Here is a 14,641-nt window from a genome sequence, read left to right as displayed (position 1 = left end):
AAGGGATGTGTGGGACAATTAAAATGTGATAACATTAAGGTTGTCTGACCTAAGGGCAAGGTAACACAAGGAACAATAGATAAACTAGAAATCTTAGAGACCTTCTAGGAACTGGGATTAATCAGAAGTGAACACAGCAGATTAGCATCCAAGATGCTTTTGCCTCCACCATCTTTTAGTGACTCATCACTGTGTATCTCCTATATGTATTCACACTACAGGCATTCATAAATTTTGTTATTTTTCTCTTGTTAGTCTGTCTTTTGTCAGTCTAATTTGCAGGGCCCAAGCCCGTGGAGAACATAGGAGGAAAGGAGAAATTTTTTTTTTTCTTTCCCTAAGTGTTTCCAAAGTGAGTGGTAAAATGTGTTGATTTGGGTCCTCTGAGAAGCAGACATCAAAACTGGATTAGAGGCCTGGCGCCATGGCTCGCGCCTATAATCTCAGCACTTTAGGAGGCCAAGGAGGGCAGATTGATTTGAGCCCAGGTGTTTGAAACCAGCCTGGGCAACATAGCAAAACTCTATCTCTACAAAAATTACAAAAGTTTAGCCTGGCATGGTGGTGCATGCCTGTAGTCCCAGGTACTTGAGAGTCTGAGATGGGAGGATCAATTGAGCCCAGGAGCTCCAGGCTGCTACGAGCTGTGATCACGCCACTGCACACCAGTCTGGGTGACAGAGCAAGACCCCATCTAAAAAAAATACTGGATTAGATATCCAAGATATCCAAGAGATTTACTTGGTGAAACAACTACAAGGGAGAAAGGGGAAGGACCTTAAGAAAGCAGGGAATGTCAAACCGTGATAGAGACAGGGAAGGAAGTTCCCTGGGGCACTAGGCTGATAGGGAAGCCTATGCCCAAGTCACCCCACAGAAGGGTCCCACATCTCACAGATATGGGCCTGCTTTGCTATCCCTGCACCACTTAGTCCCTGGCTGGGCACAGACTGGGGAGGCAGGCATCAGCATTAACACAGTGGGGTTTTGGAATACAGAAGCTGGGGTCATGTCACTTCCATTCCCCTCAGCCTGAGATCTGAGCGGTGCATTTCCTGGTCACCACAAAGAGCTGCAATCTCTAGGTGAGTGGCAGAGGCCACGAGGGAGGGCCTGGCACTCTCAGGACCACTAAGTGGTGGGTCCCTGGCGTTGGCAGCACAGTCCAGGGTAAAGACTGAGAGAACCTGAGGTGGCAGGTGATTCCTCTAGGAGGCCTGCCCTCATGCATACTTTCATCCTAAGTTAAGGGCTCCTAGTTTGTGCTGTGATTCTTCTATCAAAGTATTATTACACTTTGTTGTAATTGTGTATTTGTTAGCAGTCATTCCTGATAGTATAAGCTGTAAGGGGGTAGGGGCCATATCTGTCTTGTCCATGGTCCTCAGAAGGGGTACACCAAAGAGAGTTGAACAGATGAGAGGCAGAATCTCTGGTTTCTGTCACTCACACTTTGAAGACTGTGCAATGATCTGCAAACTGTTTTATATCTAACATTCTCTGTCTTTAAAATGAGTCACCTTTAGAGGCTATGAGGTATAAGATTATAAAAACATGTGCAACGGAATTTCTGTATTCTCAGAATTTTTACTAAGCCCCAAAGATAAGACTAGTCATTAATCACATTCGATTCCATTCCCACTCTAAAGAATGCAGAAAAAGAGCTTCTCATCACCCCCTTCCAAGACTTGCCAAAAAATGGCACACAGGCCCTCCCACCTCACTCGTTCCTGCCACCCCACACATCCTATGCAAGCCAATGAGAGCTCATTTAATAAGGGAATTTGTTGGAAGTGGAGTGCTATGGCTTTTTGTTCTTCTCTTGTCTCTCCATGGGTTGGGGGTGATGGAGAAGAGTGTTTTCTCTGCAAATTGAGGGCTCTAGAGAGTAGCACAGTAGAGATCAGAGTGCTGGCAATAGGGTAAGACTGTAGTCACTTGTCAGCTTCATCTGGGGCCATCAGGTGTGGGCAGAGATATTGGTAAGAAGAATTTTTTATCTCTTGAGGTTGGGGCTATATGTGAACATGGAGTGTGTACTCCCTGCCTGCAGAATTCTGAAGGTGGAAGGCTGCCCAGGGCAAGGACAGAAGGCAGTGGTGTGGGCAACCTGCACACTCGGTGTTTGGTGGGATAGGATGCCACAGAAGGGACACTAGCTCTGAGCATCTTGAAGGAATCCCACTCAAGAGGGCAGCCTTCTGGAGCGAGGGGACCCCACAGTAAGAGGCTATGGGTGTAATCACAGGGCAGGGATGTAGAAGCTGAGGAGGGATTGCAGGAGGTCAGCTGGAAGTGCACTGTTCCTTTCAGGAGACATGCCCATGTCCCAGCACAGTTTCCGATGGACCCAAAGATCCTCCCTGGCTCTCTTAGGACCATTGGTTTGGGGGCACCTAGGAGTGCGATGAAGACCAGGGAGAGGCCATGGGAGGGATCCACATCTGGGGGGCCACTCAGAGGGCACAAGCAAGCTCTAAGGGCATACGTCATGTGAGACTTTCCCCTTATCTCATATGGCTTGTGTCCTCCTGGGCCTCACAAATGGAAAAAAAAAATATTTATGTTGGATGTAAGATTGAAATTTTGATTTATACTGGACTGGACCTCATAATACATGGAAGTAAATCTCAACTCCCAAAATGGGATATTGAAAGTGACTGGAAAACATTATGAGGATCCTGGCAAGAAAATATCCACAGTAAAGATGGGAGATTGGACAGAGCTCATCCAAAAGTAGCGGCTGGAGTAAAATAACAGGTTAGAAGGATAAGAGAATAGTGAGAAAAGTAAAATATTTAAACAAATGAAATCACTGCAAATTTCCATTCTAGCTGTCAGAAAATAACTTCTATTGCATTTAAAAAACACATTTAAAAAATTATATATGTTTCTATTCCTGTCGTCTGCAAAGATTTTCAGAATAGAATCTTTTGAAGTTGTAGAGTTTTGATAAGGTACTTTGGTGTTTGCTCTGTAGAATTTATAGACATATTTTAAATTTGACTGAGAACAGCATCTCTAAATGGTCCTTGTGCAGCAAAATCAAACTCATATTTAAAATCTATATGTCACACTAAAGTAACAGCCAAGCCAAAATTAAAAATCGTATTTCAGTATGCAATCTTAGGTGAATGACCCTATCATTAAGGAGTAGACTTGGCTGCAGTTGCATCCAGCACACGGCAGGATCACTGTCACCTCTCCTCCCCACTGCAGGTTGATTTCTGCCTACTGCATGCCCTGTGTAATTCCAACACTCTGGGATTGAAATGTAGTTTAGCATTTTTATGTCACCTTTGACTCACAGTCTCTATGACTCTCAATCGGTTTGGTTTACAGTTCATCCTTCCTCATTCAGGCTCTTCCCTGACTCACCCTAAACATGGATCAGCCATGTGTCTGTTTCTCACAGACGGTATCTGCGTGTAGCAGAGGAAGGGGGCTTTATGCCGCTCTGTTGCTTCTCATCTGTTGTCCCTCCAGGCTCTTCCTTTTACAATTGGCCTTCTCCATGGGTCTCCCCAAGAAATTAATTTCCCTTTACCTTGTCCTAAAAAACAATTTAGACTACCACCTCCCACTTGCTCAGGGCTTCCACTTTTCTATACATAAGGTGTTCTGTCAATAATGACCATTTTGTCCAAAACTTCACCCTTGAGCAGCACTAAGAACTGTTAGAGGCTTGCAACTTCAGCCTCTTTCTCCTTTCTCTGCTACCAGTCTCTAAAATCATTCAGCTGAAGCAAAACATTTAGAGCTAATGGGAAAATAATGGATAAGCCGCTTCCCTCCTCCACCCTCCCTAGCTTCCTGGAGAGGTTGGTGAGGGGGCACGGTGCCCCCATTATGTTTGGGATGCGTCTTTAGGAGACCTCAAAGGGGAAGAGAACAATCTATTTGTTTACCCACTAGGTAAACTAATCTTCCCACTCCCACACTTTTGAAAGCAGATAATGCTAAGACAATTTTGGTTTTAAGTAACACGTTTTCGTCCTCTTCATTTCACATTTGTCACTTGAACTATTCCACATACATTTAATAAAGAAGTATATGCTAATCATTAATTATGATACCAATATACCCATTGTATTTTATTCTAATGTAACTCACTCTTGTGGATTTCAAAGAATTTCCCTAGATTTAATTAATCCTCAGCTTTGCTAATGAAAAGCATTGCTTCTAACTGGCATGAGTGTGGGTTTCTAATCTGTTCCTTAAGGTCACCTCATTTTTCATGAAAATGTACATTTATAATTTAACATTGCAGATCTTTCACATTCCCTGTTAAGCAATTATTTTGATTACTTTATTATCTTTCTTTTTTTTCCTAGGCTATTTAGGTTGGTTTCTGCCTATCATGAGCCAAGTATAATTCTAAGATTCTCTTTTACTTCCTTTATTAGCATGATCTGCATTAGCAAGGGATTCATTTTCATTCTGAAGACTGAAAACAATTTCATTATCTGATAAAAATTATCTTCTCATATGCTATAAGAGGCAATTCTCATCATTTATGGTCTCATTAGGTATTTCATCTACCCAATACATCTCCTCAATATTTCTTCCCGGAAGTAATCAACTTGTGGCTCAACTAACAATATTTTGGACTAGGGATCCTTGTTTTTGTCTTCCTTCTCTCTTTTTTCCTGTGCTTCCCCCCCCCTACCCCACCAATATAGTTACTGCATCATCTCCCATGAATCCTTGCTATTTCCCTGTCTTCCTAAAACATTTTGTGGAGGTTTCATGTTAACATCTATCTGCATTGTTGTATTGTGAATTGTAAGTTTACATTTTTGTTGCCTTTAATATACTATCAGCATCTTAAGGGATGGGCCACAGCTTATGGATCTTTGTGTTTTTAGAGCCTGGCACTATGTCTAATATAGAGCAAACCTCCAAAAATGCATATTGAATAAACAAAGGACTAAATACACATGCATGCTCATTTTTATCAGAGTGTAGTTTTAATTTACTGGAGAATTTATTCTTTTCAAAACATAGAGAGAGTAGGGAAGCCAAAACAACTTGACAAAGAAATAGATCAGCTGGACAAATTGAGAGCAAGCTGAGAAGATATACAGACCTTGAACTCACAGAAAAGGTAGTAGTTAAACTGTCCTACTGGGAGCTAAAGCACCTATGAAGCTGCAGAAGGCCAGTTGATCAACAGCAAAATCTCAAAGCAATATCTAGAGTATTTGTATATATCATAAGAAATTAGATGGGGCAAGATCCAAGTTTGAACTGGAGGCTTCTGTGCAAGCAAGACATTGAATCATGACTACTTCTCACCAAATTTCCAAAGGCTGACAGATATTGCTGAAAAATTCCTCAGTCTGTTGTCATACTCTTGATTTATTTCTCAGTTTTATCATCCCTAGAAGAGGAAAAAAGAGTAATACCTTGAATTTCATATAATTTTCCTCATTTCAGAAAGTGCATACTTCATTTCACCTCACCTGTTAAACAAAAATTATGCTCCTGCGCTAGTCCCCAACAGACCTGACCAAACCACGGTGGAGTCACTCATGCTGAATGCCACATCATCAAACCAAAACTTTTAAAAAGCAGAGATCCCAAAACTGAACAGAACAATTTTTCCTGAACACAGAAGATTCCAGTTTACCTGAGTCAGTGTAATAGGGAAGTCCCTCTGTTTTAACTCTTACAAAAAAGCAACCTGATATTAACCAATCAGGTTTTCTTTTCTATTCTTCTGTTTCCTTGTTCCTACCTTATAAAACCCACTGTTGTGCCATTGTCCAGTAGGAGATCTCATTCTGTTCTGCAGAATGGAGGCTGTCCCTGATTCGTGACTTGCAAATAAAAGCAAATTAGATCTATAAATAACTTTGTTGGAATTTTGTCTTTTGACACTATATGCATATTAGAAATGTAAAGAATGTTGACATACCATAATACCATACTGAATTGAGATCAGTTCCATGGGAGTGTCAATGTGCCCCTACTGGCTGCTTGGAGCTGGATCCATTTTAAGGAAGCAGAGTTCCCCAGAGGATTTTGATCATGTTAAGTTTAAAATTCTATTAAACTTCTAAATGGAGGCGTTAAGTAGGCAGGTGGCTCAGGAATTTGGAGACAGGAGAGCACTCTGGGTTGGAGATAAAAGACTGGAGGATTTTGGCATATAAATGGTACTGGATAGGGTTATCTTGAGTGGGAGTATGGAGAAGACAAAAGAGAACATATGCTATGCAGAAGTGAATTTTTTGATTAAAGTCAGGTAATCTTTGAAGTCTTCGGTCAGCAAATCATAGCTCCCAGGTTAAATTTGGACCACTGCCTGGTTTTTGTTCAGTTCCTGAGCTAAGAATAATTTCATATTTTTTTACGGTAGGGAGAAAAATGCAAATAATAATATTTCATGGCACATGAAAATTATAAGAAATTCAAATTGATTTTTAAAAGTTTTATTGGAACACATCTATGCTTTTTGTTTATATGTTGTGTATGGTTGCTTTTGCACTGTAATGGCAGAGTTGACTATTTGCAATAGAGACACAAAGCTAGAAGATTTACTATCTCACCCTTTATAGAAAAAGTTTGAAGACCCATGTATTGTATGAGAATGTATCTTGGAACTGCTGTGACCACTGTTGCTGCCAGCAGGAAAACTAGACTGAAGACAAAATGTCACAAGGAAGAGGGTTGCTGAGATAACTGCTGAGAAATGAATGACAGCTCAGATGTGAATCATGAACTTCTGGATTGAGTCAAGCCAGAAGCCCACCTTACCTCCGGAATCTTCAGTTATACGAACAAATAAATTTCCTTTAGTGTATGACCCAGTTAAAGGTAGATTTTCTATTATCCAAAACCGAATGATTCTTAACTAATACAGTTGTAAGATCCAGATATAATCTCAGCTCTTTTTGCCCTTAATATACCCAAACTTGACTCAAACCTCCCATTTCATAACCTATGAAAGTCTAAAACTATTCCCATGATTCCTACAAATTCCCCAAAACTTAAGTTCTCATGATCCTTATTCCAGAAATACCATGTTCAGGATGCATGCTACTTTTCAACCATTCTCCCTCCCTCATTACTAGCTTCTCAAACATACAAACACATTTTACAACGATCATTTTTGTGAGTTTGGTAATTTTACTTAACGTTTGAGGGATCACTGTAATGGGTCACTTAATCCACTGTACAACCTTCTGCTATCTGATGGCTATCTATTCTTTTCTTCCCTTTCTCTTTTATTTCTCCAATTTCCAAAGCAAATAAATTCCTCTCTTTGCAGGATAGGCAGCCATTCCAGTTTACCTGGAGCTGTCTCAGTTTGGGGATAGTCCCAGACTTTGCACTGAAAGTCAATCTCAATTCTGGAAAAACTGGGAAGATTTGTGACCCTATCTCCTGTCTCAAGTAATTTTACCTGCTCCTCTGAAGCATCAAAGCTACCCCACATCAATGGCTCATAGAGACCACCTATTCTAATAGACTTATCAAAATACCTTTCTAACCAAGACACCTCTGTCCTAAATGAGAATTACTGTACCAGATGTTTAAAAAATAAAATATCTCATCATTAAATGGAAACACATTTAGAACTATGTCATCTTAACAAAGTGATGCTTTCATCATTATAAAACATTCTATTTCGGCCGGGCGCGGTGGCTCAAGCCTGTAATCCCAGCACTTTGGGAGGCCGAGACGGGCGGATCACGAGGTCAGGAGATCGAGACCATCCTGGCTAACACGGTGAAACCCCGTCTCTATTAAGAAATACAAAAAAACTAGCCGGGCGAGGTGGCGGGCGCCAGCTACTCGGGAGGCTGAGGCTGGAGAATGGCGTGAACCCGGGAGGCGGAGCTTGCAGTGAGCTGAGATCCGGCCACTGCACTCCAGCCTGGGCGACAGAGCGAGACTCCGTCTCAAAAACTCTATTAAAACTCGACGCTGAGGCCGGGCGCGAAAAAAAAAAAAAAAAAAACATTCTATTTCACCTCTGGCAGTATCCATTTTTGAAAATACCTTAATGACGATACAGCGATACCAACTTTCTTACGTTCAGTGTTCACATGGTCTCCACTTCTCCATCCTTCTATTTTCAACCTGTTGGTGTCTTTTATTTAAAATAGAACAATCTCTGCTTTTAAATGAAAGTTGTGGTCCATTTACACTTAATACAATTAAAAATATGGCTAAATGTAAGTCTAGTGTAAGTCATCTAGATTAATAGGCTGATTTTTTTTTTCTTTCAGCACTTTTAAGAAGGCAACCCATTATCACTTGGTCTCCAATGTTTCTGATGAGAAGTCAGCCTTTATTCTTATTACCCCCTTCCTTAGGACTCTGTGTTTTTTCTTCTAGTTGATTTTAAGATGTTTTTCCTATTTTTGATCTTCATAACTGTGACTATGATTTGCTTGGGTGTGGTTTTCTTTTTATTTATCTTGCTTGGAGTTCATTGAACTTCCTAAATCTAAAGTCGGTTAATATTTTAAATCAAATTTGAAAAAAACTTTTACCATCCCTTTTTCAAAGGACTCTTTCCTTCCTATCTAGAACTTCAGTTGCTTCCTATCTGGGACTCTTTCCTATCTTAGACTTCAATTTCACACATGTTGAAACATGAACAAGCCATCATAGCTCTGAAAGTTTTGAAAATCATTTTTTTCTCAGTACTGAGTTAGAATTTCTACTGATCTCTCCAGAAGTGTACTGTTTTTTTTAAGAAAAATTCTGTAGCACATAATTTGCTAAGTCCATTCAATGAATTTTTAAATTTCAGATATATTTTTCCAGTTTAAGGATTTCCATTTGGTTATTTTTCTATTTCCATATCTATCCCAATATCCCCCATCTCTTTATCCATTAGAGCAATCTTTTTCAATAGATTATTTTACATGTAAAGTATAGTTATTTTAAAGTCTCCATCTGCTAATTCTAACACCTGAGACTTCTGGAAATGTGTTGACTGTTTTTTCCGTAGATTATGGATGATATTTTCCTGCCTCTTTGTATATAAAGTAATTTTTAATTATTTAATGTATATTGTGGGCAACATTGTTGAGTTGTGTTCTAGCATACAGTTAAATTACTTTTATCTTGTGGAGGTTTGACGGGTGGGCTTATTTTTGGTTTGCTGTCAGGTCTCATTTGTTGTCCTTGGTTCTAAAATTCTTCTTAAGGTAGTTCCCTCCTAGGTTTTAACGAAAAGCACAAATAATTTCTTAAGTCCCTTTTCCTTGACTGGACTTGAATTACAAAATTTGTCTCTCCAGTACCATGCATCTGTTGAAATCTCTGGGGCTTAGTTCTTTTAGCCTTTCAGCTATGACTCTGCACTGGATTCTCTGGAGTCTCATCATGTGCATGTATTTTTGGTAGTCAGCCAATACTTTTAGGAGGATTCGTGCACAGATTTTGGGGCTCGCCACACTGTCTCCCTCCTTGTTGAAACATTCCCTCCTTTATTTCTAACTACTCTGGCAGACCCACAACCCGACTTCTGAATCCTCAGTCCAGTCATTCAGCCTCTTCCTGATTGCACTCTGTCCCTTATGTATTTTGCAAGATGAGGTGTGCCCTCAGAGAAAAAGCTGTTTAAATTTAGACCTCACCTAGTTTGTTTCCATATTTCAAAGATTACCATTCCTCCGGTTTCTGCCTATTTTTAGTCATTCCCCAGGGACTTCAAACAATCGTTTTAATTCTGATTTTATGATTGTTTGCACTGTTTTTTGATCCAGAGTTCAAAATTGTTATTGGCAAATGGTAGTTCAATAAAAGCCACTCTGCTATCACCAGAAATGAACTCCTATCACTACCATAAAAAAACAAAACAAAACAAAACAATAAATAACCTCTGATCCTGCTAGATAGAAACGAACTTCCCCCGAAGATGTATGTAATAATATAAGAATGTAATAATGGTAAGAGCTACCTGTTATTGAGCATCCAATATGTGTTGGACATTGTTCTAGGTGCTTTATGTATCCTAAATTTACAGATGAGAAAACTAAACTACAGAGAAGTTAAGGAACTTGGCCAAATTCATGCAGGTGGTAAAAGGAAAGCCAGGACTATCTGATGTCATAGCTGACTCCCTCATCCATGATACTATACTGCTATTCAAACATAGGGTAGTTGTCCCTTGATGGAAACAACTTAGAGGAGACTTAAGCTTGTAGTAGAGAATTCAACTAAAAAACTTTTATAGTTCCTTTAAACGTAATAATCTATTTCTTTCTTTTATTTTTTTGAGGCGGAGTCTCACTCTGTTGCCAGGCTGGAGTGCAGTGGTGCGATCTTGGCTCACTGCAACCTCCACCTCCCAGGTTCAAGAGTTTCTCCTGCCTCAGCCTCTGGAGTAGCTGGGACTACAGGCATGTGCCACCACACCCAGCTAATTTTTGTATTTTTAGTAGAGATGAGGTTTCACCATGTTGGCCAGGATGGTCTCGATCTTTTGACCTTGTGATCTGCCTGCCTCAGCATCCAAAAGTGCTGGGATTAAAGGTGTGAGCCACCACACCTGCCTAAATGTAATAATCTCTTTTCTTTCTTTCCTTCCTTCCCTTTTTTCCCTTCCTTACCTTCCTTCCCTCCTTCCTTCTCTCTCTCTCTCTTTTTGACGGAGTTTTGCTCTTGTTGCCCAGGCTGGAGTGCAATGGCACAATCTCGGCTCTCTGCAACATTTGCCTCCCAGGTTCAAGCAATTCTCCTGCCTCAGCCTCCCAAGTAGCTGGGATTACAGGCATGCATCATCACACCCGGCTAATTTTGTATTTTTAGTAGAGAAAGGGTTTCGCCATGTTGGTCAGGCTGGTCTCCAACTCCCGACCTCGGGTGATCCACCCGCCTCGGCCTCCCAAAGTGCTGGGATTACAGGCATAAGCCACCATGCCTGGCCCATAATAATCTATTTTCTTACAAAAATTATAATTCCAACTCAACTAAAAGTATTAATTTTCATGTCAGAGAAATTAGTTTTCCTCAATCACCAATCCGGAAATGTATACATCAAATAGTATTCCCATATCGACTCAGCTCCTGCAGAACTGTTTCTCTTTTCTCTACTTTTGAATTTGAGTTGTAGCACCTCAAGCAGAACTATGTACTTGCAGTTACCTGAACTGCTGAAGCACTACTTGTATACTGTGTTTATTCTGGATGCAATGTCAAGATTGATCAACCAACTTATTTCAAGCAGTTTGAAGAATCAGCCTTTGAAGTCTTGAGAAATAGCCATTTTGGTGTGTTTTTCCATACAACCCAAAATATATTTGAAAAATATTTTTAACCAGCAAAATTGTTCTAAGAAAAACAAAAAACACATTATTTTTCCTCATACAAAAATTAAACTGTTTTTAAGGTCAATAAAAACATTTCTTTCCTTGATATCCCTCCCTTGCTACATGTCTCCCAAATCGTTTTAAACTAATTAGTCAGAAATTAATATTGTTTTGCAAAAATAAAATAAATGACAAATCCTTGAAAGAAAAGTCTACAGTCCTTGAAATGATCTATAAAATGTGTGTTATTTTCCTGGGGGCTGCTATTGAAGACATTTTTTTTTTTTTTAATGGGATGTTATTATCAGGATTCACAGGAAAACTTATTTTCTGGAATGAGTACCAGGATCACTAATAGCAATGCATCTCCTAAGTATGTGGTCTGTTTTTCCCTTAAAATGCTGTTGATCTTGTAAAGCACTGTATTTACTTGTTAACAAGTGCTGCAGGAAAGCATACAGCCAATCTATGGTTGACTCCTACTGAATGTAAAGGATGAATGGCAGGTTAAAAAAATTAAAAGAAAAAGAAAAGGGCTCAACTCCTGGCTCCATCTTACTTTTCTACCACATCTTCTTTGCTTAATTTTTCTTGTCTGGTTTTACTTAATCTTACCATTATTTTGAATGCATACTTATAAACTACCTTAAATTTTTTGAGCAAGTTCAAATATGAATAACTAAATGGTCTAGATTAGACTGCCACAATTTAAAAAATAAAAGCCATTGAACCATAAACAAAAATGGAAAGGAAAATGAGAATGTAAAAAAAAAAAAATTCACAAAAATATATAAAAAGAGTTTGTATTCTTGTTATTGAGGGATCTTGGAAATCTCAAAAAAAAAAAAAAAAAGATGAACATACAAGTAAAAAATTGAGCAAAGATCCTGAAGAAGCATGACAACAGAAAAATATATAGTGGACCAAACAATGTGAAAAACATTCAACCTTAGAAGTAGTCAGATAAATGTAAATATAAACCTAAGAATAAATTTTTGTACAAAGTGGGAACATAAATTTATTTGTTTCCTTGAAATCTACCTACTTTGGTCCCTGACCTCAAGGAGAGGACAGATATGCAAACAAGCACGTGCAAAATAGAATGAGTGTGATAAAAGCACCTATGTGTTACATGGAGACACCAGGGAGGAAGTGGTATGGACAGGCTCCGTGGTGGAGGAGACGCCTGGGTTGAGTCTGGAATGAAGACTTGAGGCCATTAGGTATGAGTCTTTTTTAAAAAATTGATGAATAAAAATTGTATATATTTATCGTGTACAAACATGTTATTCTGAAATATATATATACATTGATTATTATTATAGAATAGCTAAATTGAGCCAATTAATATATGCATTTCCTCACATACTTATTTTTTGTGGTGAGAACAGTTAAGATCTTCTCTCAGCAATTTTCGAGTGTACAACACATTGTTACTAACCATAGTCATTATTTTGTACAACAGAACTCTTGAACACATTCTTCCTGTTAAATGGAAATTTTGTATTTTTTGACCAACATCTCAACAGCCCCTCCCCTAGTCCCTGGTAACCACTCTCTACTTCTATGAGTTTAACTTTTTTAGATTCCATATATAAGTGAGATCATACAGTATTTGTCTTTCTGTACCTGCCTTATTTAACTTAGCGTAATGTCCTCCAGGTTCATCCACGTTGTGGCAAATGACATAATTTCCTTACTTTTTAAGGTGGAATAATATTTCATTACGTATACACACACATTCCACATTTTATTTAGCCATTCATTCATTGATGGAGACTTAGTTGATTACATATGCTGGCTATTGAGAATAATGCTGCAATGAACACAGGAGGGCAGATATCTCTTAGACATGTTGATTTCATTTCCTTTGGATATATAGCCAGTAGTTAGATTGCTGGATCAGATGTGAGCTTTCTGAAGGAAAGGACTGCCTAAGTGTCACTGCTTGTGTGCGCAGTCCCTGGCATAGTACTGGAATTTGATACACATTTTTTAAAATAAAGAGAAAGGACATTTTTGCCAGGAAGCAAAGGACCAGACTAATGAATAAGATCTATCAAATGAACAAATGTATGCTTGAATGAATGAGCTCAGTTTGTCAGAGAAATACTAATGTATCTATGAAAAAGAGATTAAATGACCAGCCTCCAAAGGACAAAATGAAGATTTAATTTTTTTCCTCCTATGGATCATTATATATACTTTATTACTAGGAAAACAAACTCTGGACAATTCCTTTGGCCCTAATTATATCTTGATCATTCTAACTGCATTTCATCCAAACCCCAGCAGGTCTAAACATTTTCAACTTGAGCATTTTCCCAGTCAATAAGCTCTGAAAAGGCCTGTCTATGTTACACTTAGGGAATATAAACAGTTGACTCAAATCTCAATACTTTTCCAAACATTGTTTTGTTTTATTTCTGGCTACTAGGGAAAATAATTAGATAGGCTATAGAAAATGTATTTAAATATTAACAATGGTTATTTTACAGTGGTCGACTTCTGGGTAACTTATTTTCACCTTTCAATATTTTGTAGATTTTCTACATTAGTTCCAAATTGCTTTTATAATAAGAAAATCAGTCCAATAAATTATCGTGAATCTTGTGGGGAAAAATTAAATTAGGCAAGTTTTGAAACTACTTAGAAATATTTGAATTTTTTAGAAATCTACTCAGTTTTCACATCATGTACAATTTAAAGGGATGGTTCAGGGTGGTTTGTACTTGGGCAGAATCTGGTTTTAGACCTATTCCATTCTAAGCTGTTAAATACAAAATGTATTAAAGTTGTCTTAAATATCAAACAGGAACAAAAGCAATTAATTTTGAATAGTCTCCAAAGTTCCAGTTGAAAATGGTTATTTTTACAGGGCTCATATATTACAGGTTATGTTACCAATTATTACTTGTTGTAAAAAAATTCCCATGCCTCTTAACCCAGCTTTTAACTAATGAACTTAATTATGAAGAAAACTGCTGTCACTGAAACCTTCTTCTTAATCATGCCTGTACTTATGACAAAAAATATCTGTTGCTATGGAAATTTTAGAGTCAAAGTTGCAATTCATAAGGCTCCACTGAAGTGAAAAGTGGAAATAGAAAATGAGTGTTGGTAAAGAGAAAATTCTTTCTTAATATATTTTTTAACATCAAAATTATGGATGATAGATTGATTTTACAAGTAAATCTCATTTTGCATAACAGTCGTGTAAAAAGTTCTGCATATATCTAATTTTGGAAAATCAAATAATTTAAAGTATAATGATGAACTTACAATGGATAGGAATCGAACAGGGAATCTGACTCAATTTAATTAAACATTTATTAAGGCTCTACTATCTCATATTAAAATTTAAT

Source organism: Theropithecus gelada, chromosome 11 (genome assembly GCF_003255815.1).
Source record: "Theropithecus gelada isolate Dixy chromosome 11, Tgel_1.0, whole genome shotgun sequence".
NCBI lineage: Eukaryota > Metazoa > Chordata > Mammalia > Primates > Cercopithecidae > Theropithecus > Theropithecus gelada.
The sequence above is the reverse complement of the archived record's forward strand: the minus strand, read 5'-3'. Positions refer to the sequence as shown.